Here is a 21,884-nt window from a genome sequence, read left to right as displayed (position 1 = left end):
ATCCATTAATATAATTCGCACTTCCTGTGCCCTATTTGCCCACAACGCTAGTGTCGTAGGCACTAGGATTGGTCTGGTCTGATTAGTTTTTTTCTCGTCCTCCAATCAACTTGTAGTTATTGCCACATGCCTTTCCACTCCAAAACGTCTCTTTTAAAAGATTTGACACTTCTGCTGCACAGCTGTCTTAATATAAAATGGATAGTCTAACGCTGGTCTCGTGAAATTTCGCGAAAGTGAAAGTAGCTCCCAAAGTGATCGCCCGAGAATACCGCCCCTGATATTGCAAGCACTTCCGTAGTGAAGTACCTTTAGAATGTCTCGGTTGTGCCTAGGATGAGGAAGAGTAACATTGGTTGCTGCCGGCGGTTTTAGTCTTGGAAAAGTTGCTGGCCGTTGCTCCATCTGAACGTGACCTGTGAAAACGCGGTGTGGTCTCTAGCACATCACAGGCCATCCGTTAACAACAGCAGCCACAGGGAACTGTACATGGAGGGAACCACATCGCGCGTTATCCGAACCACGCCGACCTACATGACTCATCGGCACACCGTTTCACACTATGAGCCGGTATCACGGAAGATCCATTCTTCATGAAGGAAACGTTACTTGCTATACTGCTTACTACCGTGCACGGCGCAGCTTTCTGAGTACAGTCTCATACTGCTGTGCTGAACCGCGACAATTGCCCTGGTTCTATCGGTGACTTCAAGACAAGCATTTCCAGAGGTTTCGGACACCCTAGAACTGAAAACATTTCAGATTAACCTTGCAGTTCACAGCCATAACTCATTATATATTGTAATTATACTTACGCATTCCACACCGAAACGTGTAAATTAGCGTTTTTTTGTAAAAAAGCACGGCTGAATACATTTGCCGCATGCTTATAAGCACTACGCGTCAGGTTGAAGAACCCACCTTGCTAGCACATGCTTTTACTATATACTTGGCAGATTATCTCAAATCTGATAACATGACTGATCTGGCTCAAATAATAGATGCCTCGCCAGTCATTCCTTAGTCAAACATGGTGTGTAATCAAAATTGGCTGGCAATGATTCTAGAAACGAATCCGTTGAAGAAGCAACTGAGCGCAAAACGCGAAATTTCACGCATTGCTTTTTCGTGCTCTGATACAAACGGACACGCGAACCTCGAAAAATCTTTGGAAAATCCCGCTCTAAAATGTGTGTTCCTTTTATGCATCGGACTGTGTGTTGCATTAAGCGGCTTCCACAGAATTCGTGGTCCACGGGCAGAGTAGTAGTAGTAGTAGTAGTAGTAGCAGCAGTAAACTTTATCTGTTGTTTTGTATGAAAGCAGAACTTTCGAGCAGGACCAACTATATATAACGGACTACAGTTGAGACCTACTAGGAACCACTGCTTGTTTGGTCCTCTCAGAGCTACGCGCGGCTAATGAGGACGCCCTTTCACATGAGTTCTTCTCCAACTTAGGAAACCGGAATTCCCTAATGAATACTGAAATCTTAAAGCAAGCGAGCCTCTAAGTCACCTGCCCCCACTTTGTCTAATTATCTAAGTGCGACGAACAGAACTGGGAATTGAGACAAAGACGTCATGCGGTATTCAGACTTCTAACTCATAGAGCAGTTGCTTTGCTTCGCTAACTCGGAGGACCACAAAACGCGACCGTTTTCATGCCAAAACAGTAACGCAGGAGCAACAGCCCTTCCTACCACTACGATGACACAGGAGTGACAACCATCCGTCACAGGGGATGGGGGCGACAGCACCCTTGATTGAGCCCACCTTATATGCAACGTCCGGTGCGCGAGTTTTAACACTTGGTAAGCACTGATAAGCCCGGTTAAGTTAGGAACTAAGTGCTTGATAATTAATCTTTATCACGCATTTCCTGGTACGTTATTTATAACGTTTGTCACAACATTTAAAACGATGTCAACTTCCCTGTGCTAACGGCGCGCCTGTAGTGACCAATCTTGTGGCACAAGCGAACGAAGGATGCAGCTTTCTGCGAAAGCTTGAATTCTTGCGCCGCCGTCCAGCTGACGCAGCTCCCGTGTTAAGAGCAGCGTAAAAGCTTACTGCCATGCAGATTGAAAGCGCGCCAGGAGCAGCTCGCGGATGACGCTGTGCACAAAGTTTCGCGGGAGCGCCAGCAGAAGCAGTGACCCAAATTCTAAAAAAATAAAATAATACTTGAAAGCCTAGGCCACTGAAAGCCATGTTTTAATATTGCGCTCGCTCTCGCGAACGATATAGGATGTTGCGGCGGTGCGCGTACATGCGCGTAATGACAGCGGAAAATATTAAGTCAAGGAGGCAGAAATTATTCAGGCTAGACAGTTTACAGCTCCAGGAAATTATCCGCGTTTAATGTCAGCAAATTATAAAAGTTTCAGTCGTTCAGTTACTCCTCGAAGAAAAAAAAGTAAAAAAAGAAACAGTCATGACACGACATCGCAGTTCTTGGGCTGCACAGTTAGTTTCACTCAAATATGACTTTTTTGGGAAAGGTGTTTACGCCAAATATTTGCTACTTGCAAATGGGACAGAAAGCCATTTGTGAGTCTGAATAAGTAAATTGACCGAGCAAAGCGGAAGGAGGGACTGTAAGAAAATCTCTAACTATGACGTTGTTTGAATAGCATTGACAACTTCGGTTACTGTTGGTTTCAATGGGCCCATGTTTCTTCTTCCCTTTGTGACATTTTTGTCTCCTAGTGAACGCCTCCGGGATCGGCACACTTCATTCGACAGATTCGCTAAATGACGGAGCGGAAGACAAGGAAAACACAAACTAACCAGATATCTGGGGTTTGTCGCACCCAGAGCACGATCTGATTGCGAGGAACATCACTGGGGGGGGGGGGGGGGGGGGGGGGAGGTACTGCGGATTAATTTTTACCCTTCTGGTTTCTTTAACGCGCCAAAACCGACCTGCGGTTATAGGCCCTTTTGTGGCAGAGAAAAGAGTATTCAAGCTTGGGTCTTAGCGCTGCTCCGCAGCGAATGTCAAGGCATCGGGAATGTCAGGCGACAGGGAAGCGATAAGGTGATAAAAGTTAGCTTCACAATCCGTCGTACGTAGTGGCATCCTGGAAAGGCAATCCGCGTCTTTGTGTCGACGCCCACTCTTGTAGGAAATAGTGAACACTTATTCCTGTAGACGAAGGGCCCACCGTGCGAGGCAACCGGATGGGTCACGAAGATTGATCAGCCAGCGCAGAGAATGGTGACCTGTGACGATGGTAAAGGGGTGGCTATAGACGTAAGAGCGAAACCACTGCACGGCATATGCTACTGCTAGGCATTATTGTCCCGTCACAGTTTCGTTCCGTTTATGCTTGGCTAAAGAACCGCTTGCGTACGCAAAAATGTTCGTTGTTGCTAGAGCGCTGAACGAGAACGGCACCGATGAAGACGCCACTTGCGTCTGTGTGGACATCTGTTGGTGACGAAGGATCGAAGTGATGGAGTATTGGCTGTGAAGTTAACTAAAACTTCAGCTGGCGAAAAGCGGCTTCACACTCAGGGGTCCACTGAAACGGAGTGTTTGTACGCAGAAGATTCGTCAGAGGGTGAGCGACATCCGCGAAACCGGGTATGAACCGCCGGAAATATGAGCAGAGCCCTACGAAGCTACGAAGTTGTTTGGCAAACTTATGTTGCTCGAATGATTCAACGGCTGACGTCTCCTGTGGGTCGCGTCTAATGCCATCTTTATTGACGAAATGCCCTAACACCACAGTTTGGCACTCGCCAAAATGGAATTTCTTGGAATTCAGCTCGAGACCAGCCTTTTCGACACAGTCGAGTACAATAGCGAGACACGTGTTGTGCTCCTAAAATGTGGGTCCAAAAATTACGACATCATCAAGGTAGCACATACAAATATGCCATGTGAAACCGCGCAGAATAGTATCCACGAATATTTCGAATGTCGCCGGCACATTGCACAGTCCGAACAGCATGACGTTGAATTCGTACAACCCGTCAGGCGTAAAAAACGCAATATTTTCGTTGTCAGCTGGGTGCATCGGAATTCGCCAATAACCTGCTCTCAGATCCTCGGAAGAAAAGTAGGAAGCGGAATGCAGGCATTCGATGGCGTCATGAATACGGGGCAGCGGATAAGCGTCTTTCTTGGTAACGGAATTCAGTCGGCGGCAATCAACGCAACGTTAGGGCTTACTCACTGGGGTATGAATCTAGTGACTTAGAGTATAGGAAATGATGTTTTATTCTGCAACCCTTGAGAGAGCATGGTGCAGCGTCGTCAGGGGAAAGGGTGTGGGAAATAGGGATAGAAAAGAATAGCGGTAGCATATTCGACCGAGCGCACAGGTGGTAGTCCTCGGCAAATGGGCCAGTATTGTAGCGGGTGCTCACTAGGTGGCGATCCCCTGTCATTCTTGGCCCCCTGCACGAAACGCTGTCTACAGTCCATTGCTGTCTCGTCTCTCAGCCAATGAGAGGCTTGCGTACGAAATTGGAATAGAAAGAGCCACGAAATACAGCGCAAAATAAACCTGTCGCTTTAATACGGTTATCTGATTTTTGAACCAAGCTAAGTGACCATAGAACCACTTGACCACGTGATCGCATGGTCATCAAAAAGGGGCCATAGAAATTGAGACTTGAGCAGCGAAAACAATCACAAAGAGGCTTGAAAGCCACACGTTGTTTGCGGTTGTCCCTGTCTGCGCAACTAGGACGGTCACACATCGTCGCTAAAGGATTGTGCACCCGATGCCTCATCTGACGGTGCAAGTTAACCGTGTACAATAAAATTCCTTTTGCGTCGATGCAACGTTTTTTCATGATGAACTTATGCTGTGTTGTCGTAAAGTACCCCTAAATATCTGCTAAGGAACTAAGCTCATGCATATTAACTAAAGGCAAGAGTCAACGCAGCGTCTCCTTCGAAGTGATTCATAATAGTCCCTACCAAAATTGCAGAAATCTGTATAGGCTCAATGAGCAATACCAGGTGTCATGAAGCACTGAGAGTCAGAAAAAAAATTCGCACGACGATTACGAGTGTGTAAAGTGAATGTTCAAACGTCATATGTGGTGAGGGATAGGTTATTTCATTGCTAATCTCCAGCCCCAAGCACACTCTTAACCTCTGGAGACTTCGGGCCTTATCCAAACAGACTCCGCGTCTTTGGAGGCCCTCAACCGTCCCGTCACGTGCTGAGTGTGCACTGTCAATAGCGAAAGCCCCGGCAAATTGCACGATACTGCTACATGGATGAATGCTATGAGCATGTCCTTTGGCATCGGGAGGTGGAATGTGCCATCGAGCTATGGTTCTTACTTTGACTATCTTTAAAACGCACACACACACACACACACACACACACACACACACACGCACACACACACACACACACACACACACACACACACACACACACACACACACACACACACACACACACACACACACACACACACACACACACACACACACAAATGATTCCCAGCATCAAACTTATGCCTTCATTGTACGTGGTCTCCCTACTTTTATGTCGCGAAACCTCAAATCGCCTTTCACTAATCCCTATGCGGACATTTACTTTTCCCCTGCTATCCCTGAACCCAAGGGCTTCAAGGAGTCCAGCGGAGAGGCGTGCGCGTCTTTGATGAGCGGAGAGCCACACCAGCTCGTGGTGTTGAAGGCAACAGTGGCTGTACAGTGACTGTAGGAGGCGCCGCGTGCTCTTCCACTAATGGAAGTACCTTCTGGCACTCACCAAGGCCTGCCCTGCGAACGCTGACGAAGCCAACATGAATTTGAGCAAAGAGCTTAGAAAAACTAACGCTTTGAAAATTTGTGTGAGCTTTCCCATGTGTTTATGCGCTTTTGAACACGAATTGGTGTTTTAAGCATGGCGCAGACTTACTCGAGAGAAAGTGAGCCGAAATGGCGAAAGTTGCTTCGCGCATTCCATGCCTGCGCCATTGAGCGTTTACACGCGTTCACGCGCGTGTGTGCAAAAGCCACAGTTCAAACCACTTCAAGACGCTAGGTGCCACGAGTGACCGAGAAACCACGGTTAGGATATGCTGCCTGAAGCCATTCTAATCCGAGTCATCAAAATCACGAGCCGCCCTGTGTGTTACCTGAGTGAGGTGCTCCTATTGGTAGTCAGGGCTTCATTTCTCGATATCGATCCAAGAGATGACGCCCGACCTTTGCAGCCGAGGTGAACAGATGGGAACCCTGTGACGGAAGTAAATAGGACGAATATTGGTACTCGTTTTTCCAGACGTTGCATACTTGCATACTTGCAACTGCACACATGCTACCCTATAATATTACTTTTGGGCCATTGTGTTTACATTTATTCCTCTTACTACTACAGTGTAATCTCCTCACACCAGCCCCAATAAATATAGGCCAATGCTTACTTCTGTGCACAGCACATCATACTCGATAAATACTATTGCATACGGCTGTGCTGAACCCCAACACTTGTCCTGGCTTTGTCGGTAACTTCGAGATAAACGTGTGTCATGGCTTCGGGAACTCTAAAAGCGAAAACATTTCAGCCGAACAACGTAGTTTGCACTATAACTCTTTATTCTATTTATACTTACACATGGCACAATAAAACGTGTCAGTCAGATATTCTTTAAGAAAAGAGCAGCTGGGTACATTTGCCACGAGCTGACAAACGCTACGCGCAATCATGTCCTAGTATCCATTGCCTTTTACTGTACCTGTTGAAGGCGTATCATCAGTTCTATAGCGAAGCTGTTAGTGCCACTAAAAGCCCTTGAAACGTTACGTGCGTGTTTCCATGGCGTGATGTGCAGCCAAATATCAATATGTGTGAGTTACTTCTTGGCTAAATTTAACTTACTAAGCCCCTGTTTTCTGCCTCTATAAAGGCGCCTTATGAAAGGCGTACAATGTTTCCCGGTTTCCGTGGGAGAACAAAAGGTGACAGAAATTTAATATATGAAGAGAACGGAGTAACGTTCTGGGTGACGTGTACCGAAAGGGTGAAACGTGTGGTTATATTACGTGGTTTAAAGTCATTACTGTATGCCCGTTTTTTGCTCATTTACAAGTGGTTGTACAATACATGTCTTTGGTTTCTCACATTTCCTCTGTAAACTAAGCACTTCGTACACGTTCAAGCCACATTTTGCGACTTCTTGTTCTGATGTTCTTCGGAATCTATTGTCATGAGAATAAATAATCTTCATACTTCAATACTTCGAACCTGGTATACATATCGCTAAGGTAAGAGGCATGTTGTGAGCAACGTTAGAAACAAAGTTGCAACAGGGTAGCATAATTACAGTGTTTGCTGAAAATTACGTAAACAAATGGTCAAGAGCCTTACAGCCGCATTTTACCACCCGCGTTGAAAGTCTTCCCAACGTCCTGCTAAAAATCAAAGTGGCACAAAGTTGATATATCAAAGTAATAGGGAGAATCTTGTGCGCATTGCATGAGCAATCTCTGAAGTTCTTCATTTATGCGTTCTTTTTCTGAAAAAATTGTTTATAAAGTGCTCAAAAGCGTTATACGACCGTAATCCACAATGTTACCAAGAGTTTTAGCAGAACCACACGCGACAGCAAGTTTATATTTGGTGGAAATGGGCGACATAATAAGACAGATGTGTGTCGGAAATCTCGATGTTTCTGGCTTCGCAAATAATTGCTAAACCTTTGTTTTTCTCATTAAGTTCATTTATCAGCCGTCCGCGGTGTTTCCGGTCAACTTGTGGCATTGCTTATATTTCACGAAGAGAAAGGACAGTTTATAGGTGATGCGAAAGCGAAATTCAACGAATGTGGATGAATTACTGCCTTTGCAGTAAATTGCTTGTGGAGGCGCCCAGAAGCATTATAACAGTGTTTTAAGAAACGGTGTAGAACTTAGCTAGCAGTGCTGGAAAATATATGAAATCCACCGAAATAAAATTTCTTTAAAGTCGAAGGAAAATTTTGTCTGACGTCCACACTAAGTTAAAGGTGTGTGTGCATGAAGTACGACTATTTTTTGCTTATCATTAATTACATTTGATACTCACGGCCAGTTTAAACTGTCAGGTCTTGGCACCGTATCAATGCTTTTACAGTGCCTCGCAAAGCCGTGTAGGCTTTGTGTACTTTTGCAGGTTGAACGTCCTTGCTTTCTGGCATCGTATTTGACCGGGCCTTTTGACGTAAGATACATGCCCGGGCTGGGAAGTACGGCTTGCCATTGCCTTAGTGAAAACGTCAAATTTGCTATTGCCTCCATAATTCCGCATACCACATACGTTGCATTCGGACGTACACGTCTACTATACAGTGCTGCGATGTTTCGCACAGATGTGACCGCATTGTTTAAGCAGTTTTATAGCGTCAGCAGCACAACTAGGTACTTTTCGAGTGCAGCTATTAGGCGTCCGTTTCTGCGACGTCGTCGTAGTACCTCATAATGAAGCGAACGAATACAGCGAAGAATGAAAGAGAATGCGGAGCGCAGCGGGATATGAAAGACAGCGATAACAAAGAGAGTGCGAGGAGGAAAACGGAGGAGGAGGGTGCAGCGGCACAATGAGGTGGAAAACGCAGAAGGCGCAGCGGGATATGAAAGACAGCGATAACAAAGAGAGTGCGAGGAGGAAAACGGAGGAGGAGGGTGCAGTGGCACAATGAGGCGGAAAGCGGAGAAGGAGGGTATGGCGGAAGCGTAAGAAGAAAAGCGTAGTGCCGCGCAAGTCGGACTGTGCGGCGACGATGGCTACGAGATGGCGCCAGAGTAGCGTGCGTCGCCTGTATAGAAATAAAGCACTGCATGAGCGAAAATCTGTTTGTGGCCGCTGCTATGAGTCGCGCCCACCCGTTACCCACGCGTCATCCACACAGTGCCTTTGGAGACCTCCTAATAAGCGAGGCAGTCGCGCCACACTTCGCTCCGTTTCCAAGGTGCCGCACGAGACCGACTGTCCGCGCCAGCCAATATATCGCGAAATGAAAACACGCATAGAGTTGCGCTCAAATTTCGCATTAGGGACTATCGCAATCGTCGGTGAAGTTTTCCATGGTCTTTATCCCTAATACACGGGCCAATCTTTTGACAACTGGTCTTGCAGAGAGATTGCCCAACATTTTCTCTCGCTAAAAACAGTGAGGATTAAAAGAGAGATGCTTTCCATTGAACATTTACCTAAGCGGAAACAGACAGTAATCTCCTCAAAGTCACTTTATTTACTTCATACTGGCATTTAAGCCCTCCTTTCGAAGCTTACTGACGCTTCAGCTCCGTGTGTCAGTTACCTGACCGACGTTTCGTAATCGCGGACTTCGAGTTATATAATTATTCAGTGTGGAGTAATTCTGCGTGTAAAATTAATGCTGTCAATATGGCGTCTAAATTCGGACGGACCTAGAGGGGGATGGCGGATAATTGCCTCATGACGGGCTCAGTTGGGTCTCGGGACGACCGAACTGGATAAAGTGCGGCGTCTGCGTCAGCAGTTGTCGGCGAGCAGCTGATGCGGCATCGAGCTAATCGAGCCGAGTTAATTAGTCGCCGTCTGGGAACAAACAGCGCAGGGGTAATGAATATCCTCGAAGAGGCGCGCCCTGCCCGTTCCAGCGGGCCGCAATTGTGCCGGTTTGTGAAGGCCGATTTGCTGTCATACCTCGCGTCGCTTTAGACCACTGTCCCGATTTCCTGCTATCATTTGACGTTCAGTCGCATCGCCGATATTGTGGCTGGCATCGGTATTGTTTTAGGACTTTTTGTGGGCTGAGAAACAATGCAATTATTAAATGCGCGTCTACAATTTTTTTTTGTCCCCGGGTTTCCTATAACGCGCTGCATAGTCGCGCTAACTTTTCAACCAGGGTTGCGACGTGGAATTGTTGTATCATCACGGGATGGCAAGTAGTGCGGTACAGCAAAAAAAAAAAAAAAAAGAAAAAAAAAACAAGCACGCAAGAAGTAACGGACGACTGACGTAAGCGTTATATCCGTGGTTTGTTTCTTCTTGTGTCCTTTGATTTTGCTCCGCTGCACTACCTTCCATTCCAACAGTTCGCGTTTCTGGAGATTTGGGGACAGATTATTTGTTTCACTGGCGGCGACAGTTCAGATTGCTGACACTAGCAATATATATAGCATAGGAAGAGGCGGAAAATAAGCTGACGTGTTTACTGGAGTCGCGCTGTTGTCAAGATAATCGATCTTATGAACTTTTTGAAACAGCTCAAATATAAAATTTCGAAAGACAGTTGTGCCGGCAGGCACTACTTCGAAGCGGTTGTGAAACAGCGTTAGTAGCGTCTAAGTTATTATGATGCCGTAATAACGCACGTGTGCCACGGGAACGACGGATGGTGACTATATTTCTTTCACAACTGCCCTCCGAGAAAGAACTGTATTCCTGGTCTCTCCACGAAGAGGAAATGTGAGCACGCAACTTCTACTGCTTGCATGGGCACACATCTACGTGATGCTTGGAAGGACGGTAACGCATCCCCCTCAGGTGCCCTTGCTGCGCAGTGGGACCGGCCATTATGTTCTCACGCGGTAGGATAATGCTGTGAGGGCTTTAAAGGCCGAGTTGACATATTTTTGTTTTATTTATGCGAAGGGTTTGCAATAAAATGGCAGACTTCGCTAACAATGGGTCTGCTATAAAAATTGTTTACAGACTGCAACTTGAAAACTCTGTAGCGAGCGACTTGCTTTAAGAATATGGGTTCAGCTCTTATCGAAATGCGAAAAATATGCGAAAATGCGCAAAATGCAAAAAAAAAAGATACATTTCACAGAAAGCGAGCTTGAGAGGTGCAAGTCGTGTGGAGGCAGCGAGCTCGTAGATAAGTGCGATTTTGTCAAGGCCTATCTAGGGATCTGCCCTGGCCAATTTGTGGCTGCGGCGCCTGCTGCTCAGCACAAGATAGCCGTTCGGATACGCAGCAGTGGTGGAGACCCGACGAAAGCGCGACGTAAAAAACGCGAACGTGCTGATATTTCGGCCGACTTTGATGGAACACCGTAGATCGAAATGATTACCATGCTCTGGGCAGTTCCTAAAACCCAGGCGTACATCACTGGGACTTCACACCCTATCGCTAAAGTATCGGCAATAAACATAAAAGCGCACTTCTTTTCTTTCATACTGGGCGCAACTAAAACTCAGGAAACTCAGGATCCCGGATTCTGGATCGTTCCTACAGAATCACACGTGCGGCGAAGAGCAGTAAAATGCATAGCGCGGCACGTTACCACCGATCGCAAAGGTAATCACGCCGTTCTCCAGGCACTCATCAAAGACACCGCAGGGATGGGCCCTGGCGATGATTGAGCGGGAGCAAATCTGCGAGAGGCAATTTCTCCACTGCGCGAACCACTAGACGAGCGCAAATCAGGGGCTAAAGAAAGGCCCTGCAAAGCTTTCACGGATGACCTGGCTGTGCACGGCAAAGGAATCCTGCTTTTATTGCACGCATTCCTGGACACGTCCTTCTCATCCTTCCCTGCAATCTCTTCTTTTTTCTTCTTTCCGCGGGCGCGCCTAAAGAAAGTCTCAGCTATGAGGGAAGAGATGAGGGGAAACTCCTCCGCGAAAGGAGCATTGTGTCGTGATGGCCGGTAGGAACTGGTTCGTTGCTCTCAGGAAAATGCCTAATCAATCCCGTCTGTGAAGGCACTGCGACACACACACACACACACACACACACACACACACACACACACACACACACACACACACACACACACACACACACACACACACACACACACACACACACACACACACACACACACACACACACACACACACACACACACACACACACACACACACACACACACACACACACACACACACACACGCACGCACACACACACGCACACACACACACACACACACACACACACACACGCACACACACACACACACACACGCACACCGGACAGAACGCTGTTGAACAAGTACTGATAGTCAGTACTTCGTCACTCAAGCGCTGTAGAACATCTCAATGAGTTGAATTTCTCCAAACTCCGAGACTAGAAAACGCAGTCGTAACACAGGTGCAGTATGTGGAACACTTTCGCTAGAGCTAGCACGGTTCTATATCGCAATGTACCTTTTTCGCGCGCTGTTGGGCATGCTGAATTCAAGGCATATTCACTGCGCTGTTGCTATTTAACTTGCGCTGGGCATGCGCAGCTAGTTAGTGAACTTCTTTTCCCCCAACGTTTTAGCGAGCTGCGCCATCAATTGTGGGTCTGCGCCACTCTTGAATGAACCTCTCGCGAACTTGGGTCACTGTTTGTCACACTGAGTGTGTGGCGAGCGAGCGCACAATTCTGAACTGTCGGGTGCGCCAGCGCGCCACGCTTCTTATCTTGGAGGCTACGCGTGGACTTTTCGGCAGCGCCACTAGATGGCGCAGCTTGCTAGGAAAAAGCGAGAGAAAGGAGCCCGGCTGCCCATTTACGCGTTTCTGAGCGTTCGCACGCATCGACGCGCCGTAGCTTTAAGATGCCATGCACAGGCTTCACGGCCGTGGCGGTAGATGGCGCCAAGTGTTCTTAGGGAAGTGCGAGAGAGGGGTCCCACTGTAGTATACGCCTCATACATACCTCGTTTCGATGGTGGCACTCCGTTGTGTCGCTATATTTATTCAATGCTAACCCCCCTTGGCGTCGATAGTCATCCCGAGACGGGTTCTGTCGAATGCTTTAGAATTATAGATGAACCGTTTGCTTTACACTTGCAAGCACATGTTAGTGTTTGCTCGCGCTGGTGTGTCGCTTTTGATGCTAGTGCTGTGATAACTGTCTGATAATTTTACCCACGTTACGATTTTACCCATAGACGATACAGAGCAGACATTAAGAAAAAAAACTGTACCCTTGTGGATGTGTTCACTATAAAGACAACCATGACTACATTTGCGTATACAATTTCGCGTATACCGTTCACCGTGGCAATTCCACGTATACAGGGTACACATTATTGAGTTAAGATTGCTGTGACGCTTCGACTTTTCAGTCAAGTAAATCGCCGTAGCAACTTTTGCAACAAGTAAAAAATTAGTAGGACCAAATTTATATATTGTAGTGCGTAGAGGTCAAATCCACCATTGCTGCGTTGACATTTAATTTTTGAATAGACCAATGGGAAATAGTGTAATTCCAACAAAATGACTTTCCGTTCGAGCTCGTTACTCCCCTAAAACACACTTTTCTGCGTGTATATAGGCGCCAGTTATAGACATGAAATCACTTTTGAGGGAGCGAGCTTACTTATAGTGTAGCGAAAAGCGTATAATTCTCCTGATGTCACCATTTGCATGCCAGTTAGGCTCGCCTGCATGTTATTCCGGAATTATAAAGACTAAGTTGCCATGTGGGGCTGGGCGCTATTCAAGGTGGCTTTGGACGAGCAGACAATAGGGAGCGAAACACTTATGGTGACGAATCCTTTGGCTGCTGACGTGACTGCTGCAGTGCCCTAGAGAAGTGCGACAAAATCTGTAGTAAGAGGAGGAATCCAGTTCTTAACGGCTTTGACATATCTTTAAACAACGAAAATGTCCCAGAACAGATTAATCTATAAAAAGTAAGAAAACTTGAGTTAAAATTAAAGCACGGTGCTCTGATTTTTTTAGCAACAAATCAATGTTCACTGCGTTTTGAAAGTGAAATTTCTTTACTAGTATCCCCTGTGCTCTGTGCGTTGCAAGAGCCGTCATTGTATTTAAGTGTCGAGACCAGCCGCCTAGATTTATGCCAGAAAATCTAAAACGCTGCAGGGAGGACGTCAAGCCCGGTTCGAGAACTACGGCGACGTGCCCTTAAGTAGATATTGAATTACGCAAGACCATCAACTTTTTGAAAGTGCACAAGGAAAGAATCAGGCAATGAACTTTTTTTGGGGCAAGAAAAAACGGTGGGAGTGCATTTTCTTTGGCCGAACGCAATTTTCGTTTTTTAAAGCGGTGGAATTATGCAGAATTCGCAAGAAGGCGTAATACACACGATGCACTCTTCGTGACGTCACACTTGGTTATTATGGAACTAACTAACTAACTAACTAACTAACTAACTAACTAACTAACTAACTAACTAACTAACTAACTAACTAACTAACTAACTAACTAACTAACTAACTAACTAACTAACTAACTAACTAACTAACTAACCAACTAACTAACTAACTAACTAACTAACTAACTAACTAACTAAATAAGTAAATAAATAAATAAATAAGAGAATAAATATATAAATAAATAAAGTGTGAGTTCGTTGCAACGCTGGCTGCCAAATGTGCTACGTTCCTGACTCCGCGGCCTTTCCCCCCGGTTGTCCGCGGTGGTCATATTATGTCTCATATGAGAAAAGGTTCAGTGCTTGAGGGCAACACATCCAGCTTGTATTTACATTTCTGGCCGCCATAAATCTGTGACGTCGAGAGACGCGTGGACAAATCTAACTTCAACGATAACGATGAAGCGCCCAGCGGGCAAACATGCTGTTCACAATTGCCTTGAAGTCATAGCGCGGAACATACACTTCATACATTTCAGGGCGCAGCAGGGAACTGTGACGAGTAAGGTTAACCCAACGGTGCGTAATAGCCCTGCGATTGCGAGGAAAACTCGAATGTAGTTTGGAGCATTATGAATAACTGAACGCACGTCTTGAGCTAAAATTGGCTTACGGTTACTTGCTGGAAAACTGTACCAAAGTGAAAACGATACGTTCTTGAGTTGAAATACGTTCTGTTTTCTCGTTTTGAACTTGTTGCGTTAACATAAGGGATCTATCTATACGCGACGATGATGCAGCCCTGGTGTCTAAGATTAGCTGTGTTAATCCTGAGGTCACTGTATTTTTGTGCGGAAGGTATAAAACTTAACTACGGGAGATCGGACAAGAAACTGGAGCGTTGTACGTCTATTTGAGTCACAAAGCTCATAATTGAAATAAAACACTTCATATTAAATTTTGAGTATGCAAGCAGCCCACCAGGGCGAACGTCATTCTCTTCTACCTGTCTCGCAACTTGAATTGGCACAAGTAAGACACGTTTGAATGTCAGATTTCCTAAGCGCCGCTGCAGCATCGCCGCACCTGCTCAAGCAACATGTCACAAAAGGTTTTCCTTTATTTTTGTTTCATTGAAATGAAATATTTTATATATACCACACTGCAAAGAACTTCAACTGATGTTTTCGAGTATGAGCTCTGGAAACCTGGTATCGACATATTGGCCGGGAATTTCATCTGAAAATATTCTAGTTTAAAACAACGACCAATCAATAAACAAAAAAAGCAAGTCTATAGGCTTCTTTAGGAGGGTGTTAATGGACATACAGTTTATTTCATCACCATAGAACGCCTCTCCTATTTATTAAACTAGGTGCGTGTCAACCGGTTTACCCTGTGCATAGGAAAACTGTGGGCTTTATTAGGCCATGCTGTGTAAAGCCTCTTAGGTGTGAATTTTCCATAGAGGTAAAATGTTATCGCACGTGTAGTTGAACGACAAAATAGAAGGAAAATTTTACAAAAAGAAATTCCCACAGGTGTTTTCCACAATGAATCCGAGGTTTCTCGCATGAACTACCAAGAACTCAAAGTGTTGCAGTTTAGAGAGTGAGACAAAACCAACTTATTGAGCAGTTTAACATATGGAGCGGATATATTTTTTTTATGGTTGATGTGATAATTGAGAATTTTCAACTCACAATCATACTGGTTTGAAATGCGGCCGCAGATCATTTGAACACCATTTTTGAGCCACCCAAGGCAGGTGATCGGCCTTAGGCCTTAGCCTCCAAGAATACAGCACACACGCCTACACTTTAGCGTGACGCGATGCATGGACGCTTGTAAAATATCAGGAGCTGCCATATATATCTGCGGCACACAGTAGAGAAATTATGTAGTTAGCGTCGCCGACACTTACGCTTCCTGAGAGTAGGATTCTTTTGTCATCATCCATGTCGGATATTTTCTGAAATACATTACGTCTCTTAATGGAACCTTTTGTCGAGAAACAGTTCGGACATGAGTTTAGATGGCGACATATATTGATGACTTTGAGCGGGAAGAAAATGCACACCGGAAGCTTTTACAGGGGACGGGCACGCAACTCCACTGCATATATGAGATTTTTTTTTCTTCTTCGTTCATGATCCCGACGCATTGTGCTCGTACTGCCGTGCAGAGCAAATACCAAGTGGACCGCACTTTTGAATTGCACCGTGCTGCAAACTGAAAGTCCTCGGGCAAAGAGAAAACGTTTCTGCGGCCGAAGGCAAAGGAGCGAAGACGAAAAGAGAGTAAAAAAAAAAAAAAGCACAGGTGACAAAGAGAAAGCGCTTCTATTTACGCTGGTGGAGGAGCGTGAAATTGAATCTCTTTACGAAACCTCGGAGAGCGGCGCGACCACCGCGTGTAAGCGCGCCTCTGCGGGGCCTGGTTTGGGCACGTGCTTTGTGTTCCCTGTGCCTTTGGCTGGCCGCCACCTAAACGGATTGCGTTGCAGAGTGCTTCATTGCGGCAGTCACGCTTGATATTTGGAAAACGCACTTCTGTTCAGACTTCAAGTCTCCATTCTTTTTTCTCTGTGGAACCAGCTGAACATTTTATCTTTATAGCACTCTGTGGAAGCAGAAAAAAATAAAGAAAAAAAATAAACAAAAATAAGAAAAAATAACGAGACAGATCCATTTGACTCACATTGACGGCCCGTGGTTTCCACTTTTGATAACATGAGAGCGTGTTTCCTTGCACATAAAAGAAAAGGAGGCCTTCGCACTCGTTTCAAAAGTGTTCAGCGGAATAGCCATGAAGCGTACCGACATTACTAGCGCGACGTCGACCAGAGTTTACTAACAACGACGTTATGAGTGCGCAGCAAGCCGGTTCGCAGTTAGGTTGTAGTCAGAGCTGCGCGGGTTTTTCTCGCCGCCGGTTCGTCTTGCACGCTGATGCTTCTTCGCAGCATTATCGGAAGTGTAATGTGAGCGCGTCGTGAGAAAAATATAGCCTCAAGATATGCTACGTGATTTCAGTGTTGTTGCTGATAGGTAAGGGACCGTTATTTTCGTATACATTTGAAATTCATTTATGGCGGCCGACTTTTTCATTTCGTGAAGGAATGTTTCGCGGTTTAGCATCTTTACTGGCTTGTGAGGTGAGCGCCTATATAGAACGGGTCTTGGTGCTGACGAGGAATATTCTGACTTAAAGAAAGAAAATATAACGTTACAGAGCTTAAAAAACATGACGCAGTGCTTTCTTTTGCTTTCTTAAAGATGTGCCACTTGTATTGCTATAGATGTAATACTTTGCGGTCTTATGCAGCAGAAAGTGACTAAAATACTTGTTCCATTGTATAAGCTAACTTGTTTCTTACGTCTTCACATATGTTAATAATGAAGCAGCGCCCTAAAAGAGAAGCACGTTCACTGACACATGACAAAAAAACATACACAGGCGCTGCATTGCAACTACTACTTATATCTAAAGTGGGAATCTGAGAAAAAGGTCTTCTTTGTCTATTTGTTGTTCTGGGTATTGCTCGCCTTTCACTGTTGTCAGAGCACGTGCTGTTCTCAAGCGACACTACAAAAAAAAAAAGAAAAAAAAAGGTGCGCAGCTTGCACTAATGGTGCAAGGCTGGAGTTCACAGCGGAGCTTGTGATCACCTAGCTCTTACGTGGCTTGCCCAAGTTGCTTGTAGGTTTTGCGTGGTTCTGTTAGGTTCTGCTAAGTTGTTGGTAGGCTTGGCTAAGTCGTTTCTAAGTTTTGCGACGTTATAGTAGGCTTGGCTAAGTTGTTCCTAGGTTTTGCTAGGCTATGCTAGGTTTCGCTGAGTTGTCTGGGCGGGCTTGACGCTGGAAGATTTTGAGCCGTCGCAGGCCGGTATCGCTTTCTCAGCGATGTCGAGCCTTCAGGCGCCGACTCTCGCGTTCCCTGGACTGAAGCTCGGGATCCTCGACTCGGCGTCGCCTCTTCTCAGCCGCAGCTTCGGCGAGGTGTCCAGAATCAGATTGGCGTCGACGCCTCGCTTCTCGCTTGGCAGTACGGGGCGCTTCCTGGCAAGCCGTTTCTTCTGCGGGAGTCTGGAATTTCTTTGGTCTTCCCATGGCAGCAACACGTATGCACGGAGCAGAGGAGGCGAGAGGTGTGTCGCCGCGCCGGCTGTTCCGAGTTTTTACTCGCCTGTGACGTCACGAAGGAGGTTACGTGGCTCGGTTCTGTAGCAGGTGGTTGCTAGGCAACGCGAGGCGGCGCACAGCTGGGTTGAGTTTTCCGGTAACGCTCCACGGCGGAACTAAAACTTCAAACAGCTCCGTTGTTAAAAGGCGGGTCTTTGAAGAATAAAGCAGTAACTGCAGTCCAAAGCCTGTGTATGTCCTTTTTTATGTGCCAGTAAACGTGTCGATTCTAAGTGCACTGCTTCATCAGTATCATGGAGCACCAACTACCCCGTCAGTATCTGTTAGGTACATATATTAGCCGGCGAAAGTTTATTATGCAATGAGCTACTCCTGCGGGCACAGGACACAAATTGTCGTTCGCTGAGCAGCCGAGACTCACTCAGACGCATGCTTGCAATTACGTACATACAACTTTGCTGAGATTTTTCTCGTGAGAAGGGGTAGGATATCTGAGGCTATATTGAGAACGAAAAACTTGAAAACAATTTCTCTCAGATCAATGCGAAATTTACCTACATGCGTTATATTGCGCAAGGACTGCGTACCTGTTGGAGTGTTACCTTGCATAAATACACAACTTGGCATGCCAGGTATTGTAATTAAAGAAGCGAATAGTTGGTGTCCACAAAAATTTCTGTTTTGGGGTAGACAGCGACAAATAAAACAAAATATGTCATGCTTACGCTTTTTCTGCTTCTATATGTATACTTCGCCTCTATAACGATAGCATTGTGGTAGGGCAAGCTTCACAGGAAAAGCAAGAGCAAGTTGCATTTTTGGGGTTGCGCGGCTGGCTCTAATCCGAGTTCATCGGCGCTGGCCTTTAGGATGCAATGGTAGAAATATTTCAGCGAGCTATTCCTGCAGGCGCATGACCCAACTTGTCGTTTGCTGAGCAACCGAAACTCACTCTGAGGCTTGCTAGCAGTGACGTATGTATGACTTTGTTCTGCTTCTTTGTCGTGAGGAGTAATGTATCTGGGGCTATATTGAGAACGAGAATTTTGTTCAGGGTAGCCAACCGGAACTACCTCTGGTTAACCTCCCTGCCTTTCTCTGCATTATTTTCTCTCTCTCTCTCTTGAAAAAAATTTCTTTGAGATAGATGCGACAGTCACCTACATACGGTATATTGCGCAAAGCCTGTGTCATTGTTGGAGTGTTCCCTTGCATGAATACAAAACTTGGCATGCCGGGTATTGTAATTGAAGAAGCGAATCGTTGGGCCGGTATTTTGTAGTGATGCCTTTTCCGATTCTATGCTTTTTCAGGCTTTTCGCGCTTGGCCAGTGGTCAGAGCGACGGTCTGCCCGCATTATCAACGGGATCAGGCGGCCGTGTGTGGTGGATGATAATAGCATAGAGTAAGGCATAAGGCATCGCTACAAAATAGCGGCCTTGGTGTCTACAAAAGTTTCTGCATAGGGGTAGACAGCGACAAATTAAACAAAATATGCCGTGCTTATGCATTTTGTGCTTCTACATAAATACTTCGTCTCTATAACTATTGCATTGTGGCAGAGCACGCTTCACAGGAAAAGCAAGAGCGAATTGCATCTTCGGGGTTGTGTGGCTGGCTCTAATCCGGGTTCATCGGCGCTGGCCTTTAGGAGGCAACGGTATAAATTTTTATATACAGCCTATAATTTTAAAATACTATGGTGCGGTTACCAAAGAAGTGACGAGACACCGGTGTTCGCATGCGGCGGTTCGTGCTTAGTCCCTGCAACGAACGAAAATAAGAGTTCTAGAAGTAACTTAAGTATAATAATAATAATAATAATAATAATAATAATAATAATAATAATAATAATAATAATAATAATAATAATAATAATAATAATCAACAACATAAAGTTCTATGTTCGTGTTTTTCTCATTTCAGTCAAATATGCTGCACTTCTGGCAATTTAGTATACTTGCCAAGTGATGTGCGCCGCGTCAGAAGTTCGCTCTACGACTTCCGTTGCCTTTATACATGTTTCTCTTTTCCGATCTCCTTAAATCCTCTTTTCATCGTCTCTGAGTGCAGTGTAGCAAACAAGACATTTTGTTCAGTTAACTGTAGTGCCGTTGCTTTCTCTGTTACTAATCTGAGAAAAATGTCCACAGGCGTTGTTTGCTTGGTACGTAACGCAAAGCCTCGGTGAAGTTTTACGTTGGCCGATTCAAATTTGAACGCTTCTTCCCCGTGACCATGTGGGTTGCATGCACCATGCGACAGACGCGCTCGCAGGTTGCATCACGCCTAACAAGGGAATGACCTCGTACTGACGACAGCCACTACCGTTGCAACCATCTTCCTCTTCTTTCTTGCGCCTTCAACTCTCGTGCGTTCTTCTTTCGCTCTCAAAGTCTCCTCTGCCACCTTTCTTGTCTTTCCTTTGCCCACTCTCCGCACGAGTTTTCAAGGCGGCCGAGCGGAAGACGCAGCTTCCGAACGCTGTGGTTGCATGATGCATCGGCTCCGTCTTTTTTCGTGTGCTGTGTCCAAATTCTTGCCTCGACTCTTGTGATTTTTGGATCACTGGTGCTGTAAGTGACCCGCTGTCGAACGACACCTCTTCAGCGGAAATTGGACCTGTCATCTTCAGCTCATCGCCAATTATTCGAAACATCCAAACCCCTGCGCCCCTGCCGCGCAACGCCGGCAGCGTGCGTCGGCGGTAGCAGCTGCAGCAGCCATGAGTCAGGACGGCGTCGTCGACAGCGTCGACATGACTCCGGAAGAGATCCTCGATTGGCGCGAGAAATTTATTTACTCCGACACCAAGAAGCCTTCGCCAACCTCGCCCAGCGCCCTCAAAACTCCACGGCAAGTAAGCCACATTCTACCTCGTCCTCCTCCACTTCCAGCCGCAGAATACAAAATAATTCTTCGTGTACACGGTGGAGTCAACTGCGCCAACATACATCCAGTCTCTCTCCGCGACATCGTCATCAAGTCCACTGGTCTCTCCACGGCTGCAGCGTCACTAGATCGACTCCGGGCCAACGAGATTAACAACACAATCATCATAAGCACTCCCTGCATGGACAGGGCTGAACGCTATTTGAAGATCGCCACCCTCACCATCATGGGCAAGAGCTACGAAGTCTCCACGCACGTGGCAGAACCTAAAAATTCGTGTAGGGGTATCATCAAGCTGCCGGCCTCCCTGGTAGAAGGGAACGTGTTGGCTAACCTTCGAGAGTCCAACCCAGCAATCAACATCCTAGCTGCTCGAAGAATGGGCTCTACAGACTCCATCCTGGTCACTTTCGAAGGCTCAAAAGTCCCCTTCTACATTGACTACCTCCGCACAGACCTCCGCTGCCGACCATATCGACAAAAAGTGGAGGCGTGTACTAAGTACCGGCAGCTTGGCCATCGCCAAGACGTCTGCCCCAATGTGACCATATGTCTCTGCCCAAAATGTGGCACGCCAGATCCTCCTCAGGACCACAGCTGTACTCCCACTTGCATCATCTGCAACGGAGCACATGAGACTGGTTCCTCAGAGTGCAAACTTCGTTACAAACCACGGACACCGCCCCCGGCACCTCCAGAGTCTAAACTGACACTTCCGGCCAGGAACGCTGTACAGGCCCCCAATCAACGCACTGGACAAGAGACGCCGCAGAGCAGCTCTGGCCGCAAGAACACTGCAGCATCGACGCAGCTCCCATCATCGAAGCAAG

This window comes from Dermacentor variabilis, chromosome 6 (genome assembly GCF_050947875.1).
Source record: "Dermacentor variabilis isolate Ectoservices chromosome 6, ASM5094787v1, whole genome shotgun sequence".
NCBI lineage: Eukaryota > Metazoa > Arthropoda > Arachnida > Ixodida > Ixodidae > Dermacentor > Dermacentor variabilis.
Note: the sequence above shows the minus strand (reverse complement) of the source record.